The following is a 22,608-nucleotide window of genomic DNA, read 5'->3' on the forward strand; positions in this document are numbered from 1 at the left end:
CACCTCTCACACCGACTTCCTTTGCCAACAGGTTAGCAGAATTTACCAAAAGAGTGTTTACTGGTTAGGGGAATTTACCAAAATTGCATTCCTTTCGGCTTGACTAATTATATCAGCATGAAATAAACTTTAGCCTTTATTAAATTTCCCAGGCAGGCAAATTCCATTAGCATCTGTCAGAGTTCACTGGTTAGTACAGGTGGAAAGGTCAAGGAATGCTTGATGGTATAATTCATTTCTCCTATATCTGATACGCTTCAAATGACGTATTCCCAGTTGTTCAATACAGAGTCACAGACCAGTGGCAGTAGGTTGAAACGTATTAGTAAGTGACCAGAATGGAGAAAACAGCACATATAAGGTAGGAAAGGAAATAACAATTATTGAGTACCTTTGTGAACCAAATACTGTGCTAGGTGATTCAAAGATAAGTTTTCCCAAAATGTTCATGACATAGGGATAATTATCCTCATTTACTAATAACAAGCGTGGCTCAGAAAGCTGAATAAATAAGTCTCAAAACCAGTAAAAGACAGACCTAACTGGAGCGCAGAGCTTTTTGACCACCAGCTATGTAATTTTTAGTACTAAAAATAGTAAATGAGACAAATAGAGGGTCAGAAAACAGGCAAGCCAAGAGGAATTAAGAAGATATATTAAAGACTAGCTAAAGTTTAAAGTAACATAATTTCAAAAACTTGGAGAAGTTTAAAGGTTAATTGGAGATAGTCATAGGGTCAGGCCAAGCTGTTGACAACCTGGAGACCCCCCCGAACTAAGGGAACACCAATGGCTGGCAGAAAACCTGAAAAGATACCTTTGGCTTGACACCTGATGGGGAGGCAGCTTGTAATTCCTACTCTAGCTACTTTCAAATTTGACAAGAGTTAGTAGATAAAAGAAAGCCTGGTTACAGTTACTCAGGTAAAACAACCAACCAATAGATTGTGGATGTGTACCAGATTTACCTCTCAATCAATCAGTGAACAAGCATGAGCTATTTTAAAGATTTTATTTTTGCGTTTTTCTCTCCAAAGCCCCCCGGTACATAGTTGTATATTCTTCGTTGTGGGTCCTTCTAGTTGTGGCATGTGGGACGCTGCCTCAGCGTGGTTTGATGAGCAGTGCCATGTCCGCACCCAGGATTCGAACCAACAAAACACTGGGCTGCCTGAAGTGGAGCACGTGAACTTAACCACTGGGCCACGGGGCCACGGGGCCAGCCCCAAGCATGAGCTATTTTAGATGGAGAGAAAGAAAAAGAGAGAGAGAGAGGGAGAGAAAGAGAAGCAGACTAGGGGCCTAAACTGAGGCAGCTTTGAGAGTGAAATGTGAAAGAACAGACTCAGGAAATGTTGACGAGAACCAGGTGACAATGGGTTAGAGATTTCAGGGACAAAAAGGACGTAAGATGAATAGAATTAGGTGAAAGGAATGCCAGTTACTGACATTAAAAATGCAGAAAAATTATAGGAGGCATTGGGCTGAGGAAATATTACACCATTGAATTTATCTGCGTATTTATTCTTGAGACCATTTATTTTCCCCCTTCTCCAAGAATCAAAAATCACTTATAAAATTGCTTTAAAACAATAAAACAGCATAATAGAATTCACAAAGTTTTTAAAAACTCACATCTTTGAAAAAAACTCCTGTATGACTTTCAAAGACATTAAGGAACAATTTACGGGCCAGCCCTGGTAGCCTAGTGGTTAAGTTTGGCACGTTCTAATTTAGCGGCCTGGGTTCAGTTCCCTGGTGCAGACCTATACTGCTCTGTTAGCACCCGTGCTGTGCTGGCAGCCCACATACCAAAATATAGAGGAAGATTGTCACAGATGTTAGCTCAGGGCAAAACTTCCTCACTGAAACTTTTTGTATAGAATTCTAGAGTTATTTTACAACGAGAGAATTATTTAAGAAAATAGATCAATACATAAAATTTCAATAAGTTAGGGACATCCAATAGCAAAAACACTGTAATGAAAGAGGTACTATAGAAACCAAAATCAAGGCCAGCCGAGTGGCATAGTGGTTACATTTGTGTGCTCTGCATGGGCGGCCCAGCATTCACAGGTTTGGATCCCTGGTGTGGGCCTCCACACAACTCATCAAGCCACACTGTGGCAGGTGTCCCACAAACAAAAAGTACAGGAAAATTGGCAAAAGTTTAGCTAAGGGACAATCTTTCTCACTAAAAAATTAGGGCAAACAAACAAAATCAAGCAGAGTATTTTTTTTAAAGAGCAAGTTGAGGCACGATTGTTTATAGTCTAACAGAGGCTAAAAAGTCAATTCTCTCTCTGATCTTGGGATAAATAATAAAAATGCTAAATTCACAAGTTACTATTTTATAGAGAAGAAGGAAAGTTTATACTTTAAAATAGAATTTATTACTTTGTCAAAAAGTTCTATGGAAGTGTCTGTGTCAAGTAAGGGAATGATAAGAAACAAAACCTTAATATGTTGGTCTGAGAATGCTGTATTTTTAAATTGTGTGCAATTTATTTTAAAATTATCCATAGAATAGAGATGATCCCTATGACTGCTTTTAAGACATTCTAGGCTTATGATCCATAGAAAAGCCTCCAAAATTTTCCTTTATAGCAGCAGTTAGTAAGCGAATTAGCGCAAGCAAGAAGCAGCAGGAAGCAGGGCCAGCCCTGTGGCCTAGTGGTTAAGGTCAGTGCCCTCCACTTTGGCAGCCCAGATTTGGTTCCCAGGTGCAGACCTACACCACTTTTCAGCAGCCATGCTGTGGTGGCATCCCACATACAAAACAGAGGAAGATTGGCAGCAGATGTCAGCTCAGGGCAAATCTTCTTCAGCAAGAAAATAAAAGAAGCAGGAAGCAAAAATCACCTTTAGAAGACATTGTAGCTATTTAAAGAAAGGACAGAATTTAGCTATTACAAAGAAAGGATGGAATAACGCATTCTATTGGGAGGAATCAGTAAAAAAAAATTAAAATAGTATGTTTTCCCAGGGAAAAAACACTGAAAAACACTAGAAAAGTGTTAGGAACCTTTCATTCTTTAATTTTTTCTAATAGTACATTCAAGTTTCTTACTTTAGGGACTTGGATGGTTTACTAGAAAGTTGTCCATTTCTTACGGAATTGTATTTTCATTTTTATAATATTTCCTATAATAACCTATAATGTTATTAACACTCTACCATATCCATGGCTGCATCTTATTTCTCATTTCTAATACTTGTATTTGTGATTTTTATTTTCTTTTTATGTATTTTCTTACAATACTTACCAAGACATTATATATTTTATGGGCCTTTACCAAAACATTTGCTGATTTTATCTTCCTTTTATTTTTCTGCTTCATCTTTGGTATTTATTAGTTTTCTTTCTCCCATAGTCAAGTTTATTCTGTTGCTGTTTTCCTCGTTTTTAAGTGGAATTTGCACAGAATTTATTTTCAGTTAAAGTTGGTAATTAGAGCTGCAACTCTGGCCCAGTGTCAGCAGTGATCCTGCAACGTCTTTGTCATGAATTCCATGAATATTGGAGGACTGTCACTCACAAGGAAGAGACGCCTTATTGAGTCTAGCAAACTCCAGTGTAAACCTGCAGCAATCTTCCTACAGAAAGCAAACAGCAGCAGAACGCCGTAAGGCCTCCATCTGAATGTCTCACGGGGAGCCTCCGTGTTAGACAGCCATTTCCCCCAAATAACAGACGCCCACGGCCTCTTGAAATGTTCACTCCTGAGCCCAGAAACGGTTTTGAACAGATGCGTTTGCCTTTTAATGAGGTCTTGTCTTTATGAAATTCTCCCTAGTTTACAAACCTTCTCTGAGTACGTGATCTCACCTGACATTCAAAACACAGAGCGACAGAGGAAGGACATGGATTGCCATCTTTTTTCTTTTATTTCTTGCTTTTTTTTTTTTTTTTCCTATTTCAGGAAACTAAGTTTCAAAGAGGAATTTGTTCAAGGCCATTTGACCAAAGAGAAGGATCGCTCCAGAATATGTGTCTTTTGAGCTCCCAACCATTCCTTGTGACCTGTGTACTAGCACATACAGACAAAAATGAATATAACTGGAGTAAAAGGTTATTTCACTTCATTACCTTAATATAATTCACCAGCAAAATCCATCTGACTCATAAATACCAAATTTTGGGATTGTTTTCCTTATTTGTCAGTAACATTAGAATGATATGTGATCACTTTATTAATATAACGGAAGGAAATGGCAAGATAAAATTTAAAAGAATGCCTCAAAGAAACTCTTATAAAGTATACAAATAACATAGTTCAATACCTACACATAAATACTCAACAATCATTACCCTTAGTTTTATTTAGATATGTTGTAACTTTAATGGCTTTATTTTAAGTCATGAAAAAAATGATAAGCAGGGATGCGCAAAGAATAAACGATGTAGCATTTCATAATTTGTCACCATGTCAGCTCTGTTCTGAAAATTGTCAAGTATAATTCCTGACTTGACTTTACTGGGGACATTTTATCAAACTAAAACAAAAATTTAACTGGCATTGTAAGTTCTGATTAAAATTGAAGCTCTAAGAGTTCTTATATATAAAAAAGAAATTTTTTCCATGAAAATCTGGAAAATTTTACCAGGAAAATCATGGTATGAAATCATCAGTTTAGTACCATATTAAAAGATGTTTATTTGAATAAAATGGACTTTCCATCTCTATCAAAAAACTGAATGTTTAAATCTTTCATGATTCATTTGTGATTTTATTCCCTCTCTTCATGAAATAGCTGTGGCAGTAAACCTTCAATATTCTGATGTGTATTAAACAAAATTTAGGGCAATTTCAAATCTATGGTTATAAAGCAATAAAATGGAACCCTCTAGAGGACATTCTTATAATCATTGCTGTTTGAAAAAATATTTTTTTTGATTCAGCCAATATAAACACAGCCATATTTTTAAACAGAAAATAGCTAGAGTGGCCAGTGTGCTGTATTGTTATTTTTTTGCTGATTCACAAAAGATAGCTGGTATTTAAAACTACTCAAGCAAGTTTCACATAGCCTTAAAAAACAGAAAAACTAAAGTCAGGTAAACAAAACATGTAATTACAATGGTGGTTGTAATCAATTCAGTAACAATAATAACTTGAGTATGAGTTTAGCCTATCAATCCCATCATTTTACAGAGGAAAGAACTGGCGCCCAGGCAGTTAAAGGGACAAAGTCATCATTCTCAAGCAGTGGTGTTGGTTCTCAAAAGAGAGCCTTCCTGCCTGCCGTCGCTTTTACCCAACAACTGAGAGCTTTGACACAGAGCAGTGAGTCCTTTACGTGCTTACGTCACATAAAAGCAAACTCTAGACTCCAACAGTGATTAGATGATCCTCAGATCTTTAAATGCAGATGTCTTATAATTGATTTTGCACCTTATGGATTTGTATATGCAAAATCGAAAAATAAAATGCTTCACAAAAAAGTCACATTGATTTGCAAAGCCCATTCATCTCCTTCCCTTAGGCCGGATCCCAGCTTTTAAGAAATTCTAGGGACTTGTATTTTCCCCATACACAGTGCCCTTGGGTTTGGTATGTACATCTTATTTTATTTCATTATAAAAACAGAATCAAGAGGGGCCCAGCCTGCTGGTGTGGTTAAGTTTTCGTGTTCCGCTTTGTTGGCCCGGGGTTCGCTGGTTCAGATCCTGGGTGTGGACCTCTGCACTGCTTGTCCAGCCATGCTGTGGCAGGCATCCCACATATAAAGTAGAGGAAGATGGGCATGGATGCTAGCTCAGCGCCAGTCTTCCTCAGCAAAAAAGAGGAGGATTGGCGGCAGATGTTAGCTTAGGGCTAATCTTCCTCAAAAAAAAAAAAAAGAATCAAGAGATAACTATTCCATGAAAGAACAAGTTTATGCCTAAGTTACATCAGGTTGAATATAGATGAGAGACGTATAACAGAGTAAGGATGGGATTAGCTAGTAAGTCTCGGGGGACTGTGAAGGCCTCAGTAGAGTCAACACTTTTAAATATGACAAATGGAATGACCCTTGCTCTTATTTCTTTAAATAGATTAGTAACTAACAGAGCTCAGAAAGAATCTCGAGGGATTATAGGGTCCAGATTTCTGCACCCAAATGTGGAAAAACCCCACCCACATCAGGCTCATTTTTAAAGATTTCTATGAAGATGTTTAAAGTACTACAGACCTATTTCGTTAGTACCTAGCTAAACACATTTCCAGAGCAAAGGTTTGGAATCAGAGGAATCGACTTTCTCAATATAATAAACCAGCCTATCCATGAGTACCTAATAAAACATCCATTTCTTCCTTTCTTTAAAACTGTGATCAGTTTTTAACCTTCCTGATTTTCTTATAATTTTATCACTTGAAGGATATCAAATCAGAACTTTGAGAATCAGAAGGGACCTCAAGATATCACTTCAGTTTAGGACAGCATAATCTCATGATATAAATGAGTCTACACAGAACCAGAGAGCCTAAAGAACCAGAGAAGGTCACACAGACAGTAAATGACCCAAGAGGGGTAAAGGGTAGGGGCTTATGCCTCGGTCTACTTAGTTCTTTTTGTTACACAGCATTGCTTTGTCTGTAAAAGCCTCAAAATAGCTTGGCATCAAAAATTTCCCAGCCAAGAAAGTACTCCACAAGTACTCCATAATCAGTCCTCTGAGTAACTGATTGACTTACCAACTTGTTTGAACCGTTCAGAGTTGAACTGTCCAAAAATAAAAGATTAAATTGTTTTTGAGAATCAAAGTATGACATTAAAGCACAAAATCTTTTATGTGACGTACGTAGACATTCTATTTCTTCTGTTTCATACAACCATGGCCATGAATAAAGATATGTATTTTTTTCAGTTTAAATAAAAGTGTAAACAGAGAATTTATATTAGTTTATACAGCGCTTGGAAGTGTATAAACTATGCAAACAACAGGAAGGAATGATTTGGCCCAGAAAGAGGATCCAACTGTGTCTTGTAAAATGATAGGTCAGCCAAAAGTTTCAAGAGGAAAACTGCCTGCGCTGGTTTATTTTCAGCCTCCTGGGAGATGTAGCCTGTAGTTGAACTTACCAATTGAAATGTGATGGTAATGAAGCAGAATGGAGAAACTAGTGAGACCAGGTGGGGACATCAAGCACATAGGACATGATGGGCTTGGGGTTCTGGAAGGATGGTGAAGGACTGATGGAGCAGAGCTGGGCAAATTTGAAACGACCATGTCTCAGTGTTGCGTGTAAACCTGGCCTTTATCACGGACAAGTGCCGCCTCTTCCCTGATTACAAACTGACTGACTAGTCAAACCTGTCACATTTTCTCCAACGCTTTGTTCAGCTGGCGGCATGAAAAATTTGTCACCCTTTCAACTCCTTAATGAATTTTATGACATAAAATTAAATTTATTTATAAAGTTATTAAAATATTTTTCAGAAAACAAACCAAACGACCTCACAAGTCTTGTAACCCCAGCATTTAGCGCACTATTTGGCTCAGAAGGGGTGCTCAACAAATATTTGTGGAGTCAATGAAACTGATGATAATGATTTTGCAGGACAGCAAGAGGCGTTTGAGTTTATTTACAGCAATAAGACTTTAGCAGAAGAGGAATTTGGTGAAAAGAGATGAGAAATGGTAAGACAAACGATGAGGGCATTCTAAAACTCAATTTGAAGAACTAACAGGAACAGTGCTTAAGAATCACATGATGGGGAAGAGTCTGCTTCCCATGCGATAATTTATGTTTATATATTCTGTGTTATTGAACCACTGAATGATTTAATCACAGTTCCAAAATACATGCTGTTTAAGTGATGGTGTCAGTTAACAACTTGGCAGTTGGTACCATTTTAATAATATTAAAAAATAAAAATTAGTGGGGCTGGCCCCGTGGCCGAGTGGTCAAGTTCGCGCGCTCCGCTGCAGGCGGCCCAGTGTTTGGTTGGTTCGAATCCTGGGCGCGGACATGGCACTGCTCATCAGACCACGCTGAGGCAGCGTCCCACGTGCCACAACTAGAAGGACCCACAATGAAGAATACACAACTATGTACGCGGGGCTTTGGGGAGAAAAAGGAAAAAATAAAATCTTTTGAAAAAAAATAAAAATTAGCTTATTAGAAGTATGCTATTTTTATCACATCTAAATAATCCTACTATACCTTTTCATCAACTGCCTGTCGCCATCAAGGAATTCTCCCATAGCTCTGGCAGTGGTCTGTGAAATCTCCTTCCTGTTTGTTAGACAATAGCCACGTGACTCCTGACCTCATTATCAGTATAATACACTGCTATGTTTCATAAAGAGTGTCAACAGTCATTCAGCATTTTTTATTTTCTCTTATCCAAAATTTTCTGATTATATAGTATGCAGTCAGTGAAATATTTCTTCTTAATATCAAGGTGAGGATCTTCAAAAATAAGTCATGATACAGGCAAATGAACGAGCATCTAACTCAATGTGAATGCGCGTCTGCCCCCTAGAAACTGAGGTTGAGTGGTATTAAATATGATCATCCCAGGTTCATACTGAAATGCAAAAAGTGCAGAATCTGGGGAGAGCCTATTAAGTTTTTCAATGAACCAAAACTTAAAATCCAGATTGCAAAAAAGGAAGGAATTTTCTTTATTTTCAGCACAATGAATTTATTAAAACATTTTAAAGGGAGTTTTCCTTCAATCCAAACATGCTTTTTTTACTAGGATCACGGATGTGCAAGCAATGCGTACTTACTTGTAGAATGGTACTGAAGGGTAGCAGAATGTCACCCCAAAATATGCCACTTTGTCATAAGGATTATTTTGAGCTGAAGGAGTTGAGGAAAAGCAGATACAAGAAAAGCTCCTCACCCTCATTCTATTTGCCTAAAAGCGGGACACAACTTTGCAAAGCTGGCTACCCCCCCCCCCTCCCCTGCCAGGAGGGACAGACGGTAATCCCTGCAGACAGCCCTAGACCCTTAGCAGACCAGAGATGGCACCAGAGGATTCCACACAACAAACCTTGCTAACACTAGCCCTTCTCTACCATTAGCTGCCCCATATATTTGCCTTCCCACAATTTGCCACCCCTGGAAGCCTAAAGTTCTTTTCCTTTGTTACATCACTTCTCTAAAAAATTATTGTTCTCTTATTAAAATGATACACAAGCCCAAGTTCCACTTGCTCCTTTGAGTTGCTCATCACTGAGTGCTCCCCTGTGCATGCACAAAGCACATGTTAATAAGCCTCTGTTTGTTTATCGCTTGTTCATCTGTCTTTTGTCAGTCTAATTTACAGCGCCCCAGCCAGAGAACCTAAGATAGATAGAGGAAAAGATTTTTTTCCTCCCCAACAATACAGCAGATTCATCGTAAAACTCCCCACGAAGAAGAGGAGCCCTCAGCCCGTTATGTGTACCTTTCTCCTGATGCTTGCTTCTCCAGCTGGGCTACGTGTGCTCACAAAGATATTTTCTTCCCCTAATGTGGGTTTTCTTTGCATCCAGGGCTCCACCCTATAACCCATTTCTTCTAAGAGCTCCTCTCTTCTGGTAGAAATACTTCTGTGGCAATGAGGACATCTGATGGAAATACTTCTCTGAACCTCATATTATGTAGGGACTTATTTTTCTTAAATTCTGAAGCTAACCTTTGCACATAAACAACTATATACAGAGACATGCACACACACAGAAATACAAATTTACATTTCCTTTCTCATTGCTGAATGCCTAACACTGATCGAGTATCAACAAGATAAAGTCTAGCATTGAGGCATTGCTAACTTTAGGTTAAACAGCGAAATTATTTCTTCTTACAAACATTTTAATTTCCATTCTCTAAAATCTAAATTGTACAATACTTTTGACTTTCCTTTAGCTGCTTTATCTGCAATATAAAAAAGAAAGTTGTTAATATTTCTGAAAGAAAAGAAAATGTTGTAGAAGAGTATTCCCTGGTAAGAAAAAAGCATTCCCAATATCCTTACAATGAACCATGCAGGTTAAGATGACATTTAGTATCCTATGTTTTTAAAAACGTGTCCACACATGTACAATAAAGCCTGGACCCTTAGCACTGGTTATCTCTTGTGTAAGAACATGACACGTTTGTTTCATTTCATTTTGCTTTGCTTTGTTTTACAGACTTATCTATTTTTGACCTTAGTTTTTTAATAAGAAAATTTTGTTAACAACTTCAAAATTAAATTTGCGTTCTTCACATGAAACCCAATATGGAACATCCATGTGACTAATAAGAACATTAGGACGCACTGCTGGTGGAATAGCACGTAAAGTTTGTTACTCTGGTTTGTCAGCTTTGCCTTCTCTCTCTCTCCTCATCTAGCCTCATTTGTAGCAATTGCACACTCATAAACCGTGAGATGGACTGAGATGATAAAGTCTCACCACAGAAAATGGCTATTATCCCCTTCGAGAAAGCCTAATAGCCGTGAAAATATTAAACCAGCTAGCTACACCTTAATTCCTTTAATATTTGTAACACAAGTGTGAGATTCCTATGGAAAGTAAAACTTTCAGAGACCCAAAATGCATAGATCCGTTCGTGACTCAACTACCATGTAATTTCAAGACAATCCTTTCCTCTGTTGATTTCTCCATCTTTGAAATGGAAATGAACATGTATGAACTTCTCAGGGTATTCTGAACGCGAACCAATAAAGCAATGTTGTTTGAAGCTGCTCATTACACCCTTCAGCACTGCCAATCATTCACACTTCTTTTGTGCCTGCTAATAACCAAAAATATAAAACTTAGTTCAGCTCCGTATTAATTTTTGACATTTTGAAATCTTCTCAGCTCTCTAACTATGGTATATCTTCGTGGAAGCATGTTCTTATTTTACATGTGACACAAGCGTACGTTCTAATAAATAGGGATAATAAATTTTAACGTTTTTATACAACTTATGGTAACAACCAAAAAGAAATTAACATTTGAAAAATATTTTGCACAACTTATGTAAAAGTTGGCTACTTTTAAAATATTTCTGGTGTTTTATTTAACCTGCTAAAATAGTCAGAAAATGTGGACCCTAATCTATGCAAACCCTCTAGGATGGGTACTAAGATAGTGGACATCTGTAACGTCTATGTACTTCAACTTTTTCTTTCCAGCTTTATTGAGATGTAATTGACATCCAATATTGTGTAAATTTAAGGTGCACAATGTGATGATTTGATCTACGTATGTATTGAGAAATGTTTACCCCAGTAAAGTTACTTAACACATTCTTCGCCTCACATAATTATTATTTTGTTGTTTTTATGGAGAGAAGATTAAAGCTCTACTCTTACAGTAATTTCCAAGTATAGCATACGATATTGTTAGCTGTGGTCATCAGGCTGTACCTTAGATCTGCAGAACCCATTCATCTTATAACTGAAAGTTTGTACCCTTTGACCAACATCTCTTCATCTCCCAGACCCCTCAGCACCTGGCAACTACCATTATACTCTCTGTTTTTATCAGTTTGATGCTTTTACTTCTGCATATAAGTGAGATCATGCTGCATTTGTCTTTCTTTATCTGATTTATTTCACTTAGCATAATGCCCTCAATGTCCATCCAAGTTGTCATACAGGGCAAGATTTCCTTCTTTTTTATGGCTGAATAATATTCCATGGTGTGTATGTGTATATATATATATACACATACATGTATAAACACATACATATATGTGTGTGTGTGTGTATATATATATATATAATTTTCTTTGTTCATTCATCACCTATATTGTTTCCATGTCTTGGCTATTTTGAATAATATTGCAAGGAATATGTCTGCTTCAACTTTTCAATACCCACTCCTGTTAGATAGCTGTCCCTTCTGTATCAATCAAGTTTACTTGAGAACATAGAAATCCCACTAGCTATTTTAAGCAGAAGGAGGTACAAAATGTGAAATTATGTGCTCCAAAATCATTGGATGAGCAAGACTAGCAGCCTTTAAACTTGACCTTGAAAAATTACTCCAGGAAACACACGAAAAAGACTGACCTATGCAGAGAAATTCTCAGTCAGCTACAGTGAGGTAACCAACAAGCCATTCTCTCAACTTTCCAAGGATGATACGCTTAGCCACCATTCACTGAAGAGGAAGCTGACACTACGAAAGTTTAGCTCCAAGGAGCACAATGCTTCAGCTGAGACCTGGGGACAGGAGGATGGTGTTAGAAATAATCGACAGCTGATGGCTGCTAAGTGTGCACCAGGAAAGAGCAGAGCCCCCGCTGAGTCCACTTAACTCGGAAAGGGAGACTAACCCAGTGCATCTACCACAGAGCCAAAATCAGAGCTAGCTGCAAGGAAGTCTAGAAAACAGAGCTTTTAAGCTTTCAAATTTTTGCACTATAGGAAAGCAACTAAAAAGAAAATGGGACAAGTTGGCAGGGGAAGAAAGAATCAAAATTCTGCTTGGGGCATATTAGTTCTGGTTGTCTCTTAAACATCCTACTGAAAATGTGCCGTGGGAGTTTGGATTAATTAGTTGGAGCTTGGGGCTGCAGACATATATTTGGGGATGAGTGTATAGGTGTTATATAAAGTTTCTTTCCCTGGGCCTGGGAAAGAAAAGGCCAAAAAGAGAACAGGGCTGAGTCCTGAGCCCCTGAACCTTCCAAACTGTACGCATTGGGAGAAAGAGCACAATCTGTAAAAGGAGTTTTAGAAAGAGCGGCTAAGATTTACACGAGGAACTTTGCTGCATGTGAAGATACTTGAAGAAATTATTATAAGAAAGAGGGGACTGTTTCTGGTTAAATATGGCAGAATAATCACACACATTTACTTACATTCCTTTCCAAAATTCCATTTAATTACAATAGATGAATTTTTAAAAAAAGGAAATACATTCACAAAAATAAAGCCAAAGGAGGAAATGACAGAAGAAAAACATGAAGATTTAAGAAAACAAAAGCACACTGACAATTAGATAACAGTGCAGCAGCTGAAGCCCAAGCGCCTTCCAGACCTCAAGCCAACAAGAAGCGAACAGATGGGCACCACACAACTTCAGGAATCTTGTGAAGTGGAGGCAGGGCTGCCGGTGGGCTGCAGCTTGGCAGTCTGTGAGAGAGACCCCAGACTTGGGGACCTTTAACACACATTACCATACAGAAAAGAGGAGGACTAAATGAGGCAATTAAATAGTTCAACTAAATTAAATAATTCTATGAGGGAATGCCGATACTCCCCATGCAGTTACCAGAAAGCTGACAAAAAGTTTCCTTTTCCCAGTGCAAGAGATGAGAAGATTACTTTCTAGAAAAACTGACCAGTCCAAGAGCAAAACTGACCATTTGCTGATTCCTCTTTGAAAGAGCTGATCCCTTTTGGATCCTCTCTGTCAGTAAATTCTGTCAAGAGTAACAGAGCTGCAAGTGATCTCTGAAATGAAATATTTTTAAAAATCTATAATTAACGTGATACTTCATATAACGATATTGCATATTGGAAGCAATAAAAGGATTTTTTTAAGGAAATTTCTGAGTACAAAAAAAGAGCTACTGTCAGTTTAAAATACAGTCATGTGTTGCTTAATGGCAGGGATACATTCTGAGAAAGACGTTGTTAGGCGATTTTGTCATTATGCGAACATCCTAGAATGGGCTTAGATGGTATCTCCTACTACACACCTAGGCTAAATGATACTAATCTTATGGGACCACTGTCGTGTACATGGTCCACCATTGACTGAAATAGCATTATATAGTACATGACTGTGTAATAGTTGTGAAAAAACTTAGTAGAATTTTGAGAGGATGTGTTAACCAATCTTCCAGAAATAAGACCCAAAAGATGTAGAAATATAAAATACAATAGAAAAGATGCTTTGGAAGAAATTCTGGAAGTCCAATATTCAATTGCTAAGTATTAGAGAAAAAGAGAATAGAGATAATATTTGAGAAGAATTTAATACAGGAAAAATTTACAAAGATAACATAATTCTCCAGATGAAAAGGATTCTCCAAATGCCCCCACAATGAATGACAAAAGGCTGACTTATGCTGATGGAATTTCAGGACAGATAATAGTGTAAAAATCTGCCTGAGATAGAGAGAACACATCCCACCCAAAGACCTGAAACCTGAATATCATGGGACTTGTTTGGAGCAACCTTGGAAATTTGACAGTGGCACAATACCTTCAAAATTTCAAGGGAAGCTATCTCCAACCTAGATTTTTATAACCATTAAAAATTTTAATCAAGTCTGAATTTAAAATATAGATACATGCAAGAATCTGTGATCTCAAATATTGTTACCTCCCATGCACACATGTATATATATGCCAAAACTTCTTTATTATTCATCCATTGATGGACACAGGTTATTTCCATGTCTTTGCTATTGTCTATAATGCTGCTATGAACATAGGAGTGTAGGTATCTTTTCAAGTTAGTATTTTCAATTCCTTTGAATATATTCCCAGAAGTGGAATTGCTAGAGCATATAGCAGTTCTATTTTTAATTTTTTGTGGCTCCTCTATACTGTTTTCCATCGTGGCTGCACCAATTCATATTCCCACCAACAGTGCACAAGGGTTCCCTTTTCTCCACATCCTCACCAGCATTTGTTGTCTCTTGTCTTTTTAGTGATGGCCATTCTAACAGCTGTGAGGTGATATCTCACTGTGGTTTTGATTTGCATTTCCATAATGACTAGTGATGTTGAGCATCTTTTCATGGAGCTGTTGCCCATTTCTATATTTTCTTTAGAAAAGTGTCAATTCAGGTTATTCACCCATTGATACATGAAGTTAGTAGGTAACGTGTTAAACGGAAAAACTCAGAATAACAGTTTTTATAGAGATAAATATCAGAAGAAACAACAATAATTTGAAAGTTTTTTTTTCGGAATATGGGAATAAGGAGTAGGGAGGATAGATAGGGATGATTGTGTTTTGTTAAAAGCCTTTTGCATTATATACATTTCACATTTTACTCACATTACATATAATATAAATTGTATACGTATATGAATAAAAGCAGGAATTCAATTGAGGGAAAATTTGATGAAAAATCTGAGAGTTTACTCTTGCACTTGCTGAGATGGAAGCCATTTTGTCCTTGACAAAAGTGGTTTCACTGAGAAGCATGCATGAAAGCCTGTAGGAGTGGGCTACGGAAAGAACAGGAGATAAGAAAGCAAAGAGGGAAAACATAAAATAGTATTTGAGGAGTGTTACTATAATTGGATTGCAGGAAAATGGACTGATACCAGAAGGGGCATATGTTTCAAAGAATTTGTTTTTAAAAGTTTGCATAATAGAACAAAATAATATGAATATTTTTCTATTAGCTTACTTTTGAGCAAAAAAAAAAAAACTTGTAATGGTCGCTTGCTTCTTTTTTCCAGGATGCTAAAAATACCTAAATTACATGCCTAAAATTTCATCACATTTGTAATGTTTACTTTTTCTTTCCAACATAGAAGCAACACTGGGAAGTTTCTTGATGGATACCAAGTACTGTATGTGTGTATAGCTGCCTTCAGGTAGCAGTGGCCTTCTTTGCCGTCTCTGTATAAATGGTATTTCTTCAGTGTTAATGCAGCACAGCTTTTCCAGGCTTCATTAGGTTTCACAAGGTCATCATTACCAAAATTATAACATGGCATCTTCTATAGCATAGAGTTTTCATAATAAAGAAAACAGAATCTCCAAGAACACTTACCTCTCACATGTGTCTCACATATGTGCCAGGAACTCATCCATTCTCTGCAAATCAAGGACTTGTCCCACCATAAGGTTATCTGTCTGAGAGAGTCTGACCATGTATGCATTAATATAGTGTATGCCCATCAGTGCTATCTGATCAATTTTGACAATTGCTTCTGTTGTTTTCTTTCTGAAGCTAATATTTATCTATAATTTGTATTTGTTTTAAATTTCTTTTTAGCAATTGTATGAATCTTGTTCAAGGACTAAAACGTTGGATCTTTATATTTAGCAACTAAATTCATCAGTTTCATGTCAGAAAGTGTTATTTTTCATTTATTCTTGAAAAAAACCACTAATTAGGTAGACTGGAGAGATCAGTGTACTTGTTTGAAAATTATATGATAGCTTCAATGGTTTCATGATGTTATTTGGTGAACTTTGAACACAAACCACATTCCAAGGAATAGAGGTGGATGGATGACTGGTCCAATAAAATCCAGTTTTCATATATATGGTTCTTCTTGTTGTTACTTTTTTGGACTGCTATGTAAAACCCTCATGCCAGGTTTACTTGCTGTGGCCATCCAATCACTTCTGTACTTAAAATGTAATAGATTTACATTTGTAGTCTTGGGTCATAGTATTTATGCTGAGATGTCTTTCTTTATATTATGATTTAGTAGCCCACCTTTGAACCGGGGATCCATTTCAGTTATTCAGGGATAAAATAGACCATTATAGCAAAACCCAAAAATTCAAATGTAGAATTTGTAGAAATTAGCACACAAATGACTTAAAAATGGGTTAGCCAAAATGAACCATATCTTTTTAGCTAAAATGAAGTGTTGCAATCCTGTAGCTGGTACATATTGTAAGGCTGTAATGATGTTTGACTTATATAGCAAGATGTCTTTGGAGAGAATAAAGAATCATCTATTTCAAAATTGTGAGCTGCCTAGGGACTATTGTTATGAGAAGCACATTATTAGAGGCTGAATTCCCCCAGAAGTAGGCTCAGGTGGAGATCAGCATGTAAGACATGCATTAGAGATCTTGGGATCAATACCTGTGGAGGGGAGGAGAGTCAATGGAGGCCAGATTGCACAGAGGGAGAAGTCATGCTCCACTGAAGTCTTAATGGATGCCCAGTCAGCCCTACAAGGAGTTCTGAAAACGGATGACCTTGTGAACTGTGAGCTCCCACACAGCTCAAAGGATTTGCCTGAACACTGTGCCAAGAGACTTGACGAAGCTTCTGCCTGGTCTCTATCTGTACCAAGCCATGTTTCTGCAGGTGTTTCCAGCCCCTGTGCTGAGTCTTTGTTCAAGAAAATGCAATTTTTTCCCTGTTTTTTGGTTTTTTTTTTTTGGTGAGGAAGATTAGCCCTGAGCTAACATCCACTGCCAAAACTTCTCTTTTTGCTGAGGACAATTGTCCCTGAGCTAGCATCCGTGCCCATCTTCCTCTATTTTATATGTGGGACGCCTACCACAGCATGGCTTGCCAAGCGGTGCCATGTCCGCACCCAGGATCCAAACCTGCAAACCCCGGGCCACTGAAGCAGAGTGCATGAACTCAACCACTAGGTTACCACGCTGGCCTCAAGAAAATGGAATTTTGACAAACCACAAATGTACATTGTCCCTAGCTACATTGCCAAACCATTTTTAGTAATTTTCCATTTACCTCTCTTCTATAATTTTCACTTCCCAGTAGGCCCCTAGTCGCTTTTTTGTTCCTCTCTTTTCACTTCCTCCAGCCCCTTTGTGCTCTCTCTCTGTTTTCCCTTTAAAATCCTCAGTTACCTTTGGTCTTAGGTGGAATCGAGCTTAGTTTGTACTGGAGTCTCTCTCTCCTAGCGCAGGAGTCTGGATAAATCTGGTCCTGCCACCTTTAACAGGTGCCTGCTGCTGTGTACCTTTGATACCCTTCAGAACCATTTCAATTGGAGCGAAGCCAGGCCTTTAAACCATCCCATTTATTGCCCGTTGGATAGGCGCTGCCCCTGGGATCAAGCGTGATCCTAAACGAGGCAGTTTTATTCAGCCACAGCAATTCCAACACTCCCAGAAGCTAGGGGAATAAGGATTCCAGTCCCCACAGCTCCGCGAGGCATTCCTTTTTCTGGGTTTCAATTTATGTCAGCACCTTCTCGCATATTCCTGATTCTTCATTCACCAGCTCAGTTTTTATCTTAATAGTTCAAAAGATAAATAGTTATTTCTCCCTAAATGGAATAAAGAAGCCATTTCCATAAAGTGATTTCATACTGATGCAAGTTGTTTACAGAAGCCGTAAAGTATCTTGAAATTCAGGTGAACTAAATATACTCTTGAAAACAGCCAACTAAATTAATTGGCTTCTCAAAATTTCAAACCTATAAAATAAAATAAAAAAATTATTGAAGAAGAAAAAAACCCGACATATTTCCTTTCCCTGGATGCTTTACATTTGCAAATGTAAATGGATGCTAAACCATATGTTATATGGTCCTTGTTCTAAATGTTAGGAGTTTTGTTCATAAAGAATTTTGCATAATCTGTCGTAGTTTCATCAGCCTCACACAGCTGTAGTCTTTGCTTCAGGTAACACAATTAATGCCTATCCCACTTTGCATACATAAAGAACATCTAAGTTGTAAGTAACGCACAATACAAAGAAAAGTACAAACGATATCGGCACAGAGAAATCCAAGTTTTATTTTACATCAATAGCAGCTCATTAGCTCCTAAGTTCAAAAGAGTCTGAAATGCACAGACAGTAGCCGACTCCCCACAAGAAAGGAGATACTCCCAGAGGCGGGAAAGGTGGGCCCGCCACTGAAGCAGGATGCAGAACATCTCATCTGAGTCCCCATTTCACCACCACCCATTTCTGTGACCTTGAGAAAGCAACTTTGTTACTTTGAATCCATTTCTAGATCTGACCTGCTTGTATTGTAAGCTTTTATAAGGATAAAATTGGAAACGTATGTAAACAAGCTTTGAAAAGGACTGTTGCAAAAATTGGTCGTATGCTGCCGTAGGAGTAACACAAACAATAATAAAAGCTGTCGTTGTTTGAATCCTTGTGATCGGAGTGCTTTGCATGTTATGTTACTTAATCCTTACACTTGACAAGTGAAGAGACTGCATTTCAGAGACACCCTGCAACTTGTCCAGGGTCATTTCCCTCTAACTTCAAAGCCCACAGGTTTACCCTAATACATGGGGCCTGAGCAAGCCAGCAGGCAGAGGGAACAAGGGCTCGGTGCATGAATGATGTAGCAATGCTACTGAGGATGCGGGAGGACCTCCGAAAAAGGAGGGATGAGGAATTCAGCACAAGCTGACATGTTCATAGGTATGTAAGTATCAGGAAGATTAGCGAATAACAACCAGGTGGCCTCTCTTTTCTGCCTGTAATAAGAAGGTAGCTCTTCCCTTGCAGAGAAGGTTCTGATAAGGTCTGATAAGGTCAGCAGTTGAGGAGAGAAGCCAATGTTAAAAACAGGAGATAGGATTGACTAAAAGCACACTGAGAATTTTCCAGGCTATTTTGAGGACCATGAATTTGTCATATTCCCCATCCTGTAGAAGTGTGTGATGTTTCTTGAGCATGCGTAGCAGCCTGGGTATAGATGTTGAGAAGGTGGAAGGCTTGATGATTCAGAGCTGGAGTTTGACCTTGGGAGTGGCACAAATGGGGAGAAGAGACAGGAATAAAGGCAATCCCTGGCCTAGCTGTGTTTGCCATCTTCCTGTTCATAATGGATTATCCTTTTTTACCCGTATTTTTTCTCTACTGACCTATGCTGTTCAATAGATTCAACAAATTTTTCTCTTTCTGTCTAGCTAAACAGAACTGGAAGCAGAAATTATTCATTCCATTGCTTTGAGATTTGGCTCAAATGAGCTCCATATAAGTGGTCTCTCTGTGCTCTCACCAGCAGAGGTGGTTGGGTTGAGGCCACAGCCACCCGGGTGGTCTTAGGACAGGGGTCAGATAGAGGAACAAAGCTGAAGGCCCTCCTTCTCCGCTGTGCAGATGTGTTCACATTAAGAACGGGACTGGAATAACGTGCTTTCGGTCTCTGAAATGCAGTGTGCAAACAGCTGTGACCTTGGATCATTGTTACAGTGCTCTGTTCCACCAGCTTTGTAATTAAACAAACAATTCAGATTTTTATAAAAGAAAGAAATAAAAGGAGCTTGGTCTCAAATACTGCTTCAAATGCAGTTCTGATGCCAGGCAAAGACTGATGCCTTTATTTTGAATATAAAATTTTTTCTAAAAACATACTTTGCACCTCCACAGGCAGATATGCTCCTGTCCCACCCTCCCCCGGGGGTGCCTAACACGGCCCGTCCTTTGTGCTCTGACTTCCCTGGGGATTTATTATCCCTAATTGCTGCTGCAGGGAGAGCTCGGACGGAGAGGCAGTTTGTGCAGTGTCCTAAAGAGCAGCTGCATGGTGAAAAAGATACCCTCTCCTTTTCACTTGTTTAGTGCACTCTTTCAAAGGGTGGGAAGAAAAGACCAAAAGAATACAGATCAGCCTATAAAAAAGAATCTCCCAACTCTCACCTGCATTTGCCTTTTCCATCAGCTTCCTTCCCTTTGCATTCACCACCTGACATACTTTATATTTACCTGTCTTTTTCTCTCTCTCCCTCTCTCTCCCAGGGTCTCTATCTCCATCTCTCTCCACCACCCCAGTAGGTTAAGCCCATGCGGGAAGGAGTTTTGTTTTGTTCACACCTGTCATAGGCAACTAGAATGTCTTCAGACACAGATTGAGTACTACATAGGTATTCGTTGAATGACTGAGTGAACAAATTACCAACAGGTCATACAAATTATCAATAACCCATGGAAGCTGAGCATTTAGCTTCAGAGAAAACCTAACAGTGGCTTAAAGACAGGATAAGACAAGTTGAGGTTCATTATTTTTCTGTCTCACCAGGGATGTGAAATGGCTTGGGGAGGGTGGAGGTTAGCTTTGCAGGAACTTGAACGCCAGCAGGCGTCAGCAGGGGGTGCTGTAGTCATGTGTCCGTGAATGTAACTCAGAGGTTCTCAGAGTCTTCCCACAAACTGTCTAAAAATGGTTTTCTACTCCAAACTCAGGGAAAAAAATCCTCGTGGGCCAGAAGGAGAAAACCTTAACTACATCTGCTGTTTTCAGTGTCTCTCGTGGGGAAAGCAGTTGATGCACGGTTCAGGGCTGCTGCTCTCTTGTTTAAAAAACAGATTAACTAAGAGCAACGAAGTAGATGCTTTCAAAGTTAAACCATTAATGCCAACGTTCAGCTTCATTTATACACTTAATAGTGCAAGTTATTTGAATGCCTAGTGCGTAAGGGCTGCCCATTATTCAAAGTTCATTGTGCCGTCCTGTAAGCTGTGCAGATGCTGTGCATACATTCTTACAGGACTAGACAACGGCAGTTTGCTGGCATCTCAGAATTCATCAATTCTAACCACACTTCTGCAATACATTTATCCTGTTTCTGCTAGAAATTTTGCAGTGACAATTCACTAAAATACAACATATTTGTATCTAATGTCAATAGCACACTTCTTTATAAAAGAGTTAATTAATAACCTATATACTATGAGAGACTATTGGGTCTTTTTTTATTTTTTTGGCCCTGAGCTAACATCTGTTGCCAATCTTTCTCTATTTTTTGTATGTGGGATGCCACCACAGCATGGCTTGGTGAGTGGTGTATAGGTCTGCACCCAGGATCAGAACCTGTGAACCCAAGGCCGCCAAAGTGGAACATGCAAACTTAACCACTACACCACCAGGCTGGCCCCCATTGGTTCATTTTACTCAAAGGAAGAGGGAGTCATTTAGATATTTGTTGTTTTAGAAACTATATAGACATCCTAGTAATTTGAAAGAAAGAGTAAATATAGTTGGAGGCTGCATAGTATGTTGGTTAAGAGCATAATTATTGGCATCTCATCACTGGATTTAAATGTCAGCTCTGCCATTTATTATCTTAGGCAAGGTCCTTAAGCCAGTGGCTGTATAACTGGTGGCATTCAGAAGTACCTGGAGAACTTGGTAAAAATACTAAGGCCCAGACCTTCTTCTGTTTCAGGAAGCCGAGGCCTCATATTTTTTAAAAGCTCTCCGGGTGATTCTGATACACCACAAAGTTTGAGAACTATTGACTCAAGCAATAGGACTAGATGTCTTCATCCATAAAATAAGGATGTTAGTAGCACCTGCTGTTGTCATGATGGTTAAATGACTTAATCTGTATGAGCCAGTGCCTAAGGTTGTAAACACTCAATAAATGTTAGCTATAATTAGTTCCCGAAGTTGTTGCTTTGTAAACTCTGTCTATGCTGGTGTGACAGAAATTTACGCAACTGAACTTTGGTTAAGTTGAGGTAATATTCCCTTCTATCCACTACCCAAATGACGAGTTCTGTTAGATCCAGCCATCTAAAACTAAAATGGAGAAAGATGGAAAACAATGAGATTTGTCAACATAAGTTTTAGAAAAGATTTGGGTTTTCTGTGATTTATATAAGAATAAACGTTCGCGTTAACAACAGTTTTTTTTGTAAATCCAGCTCTTTGAAGCTGTCGTAACAATAAAGTCTCCATACTCATATGTCTCCTAGGAGAGTACTTTACAACGACTTAGCTATAAACAAGGAAAACAAGTTTACACCTATTACAGCTCCTACTGCAGAAAATCAAGATTGCACTCTTATTAATATCAATGTTTTCTTGCAGACGAATACTATATAACATCTTTTTCTTAGATTCATCTTGTTTTTATGAAAATAAATTAGTGTTGAATTAAGATTTTTATAAGATGGATAGTCAGATGAGAAATGTTTCAAATCACAAGAGACACAAAGTTTCAATTTAGTCTGTGCCCTTGCCTGCTAATTTTGTGTCTTGACTCATCCAAAATCTATCATTTCAGTAAAACTGAGATTATAA

Source organism: Equus caballus, chromosome 16 (assembly GCF_041296265.1).
Source record: "Equus caballus isolate H_3958 breed thoroughbred chromosome 16, TB-T2T, whole genome shotgun sequence".
Lineage (NCBI taxonomy): Eukaryota > Metazoa > Chordata > Mammalia > Perissodactyla > Equidae > Equus > Equus caballus.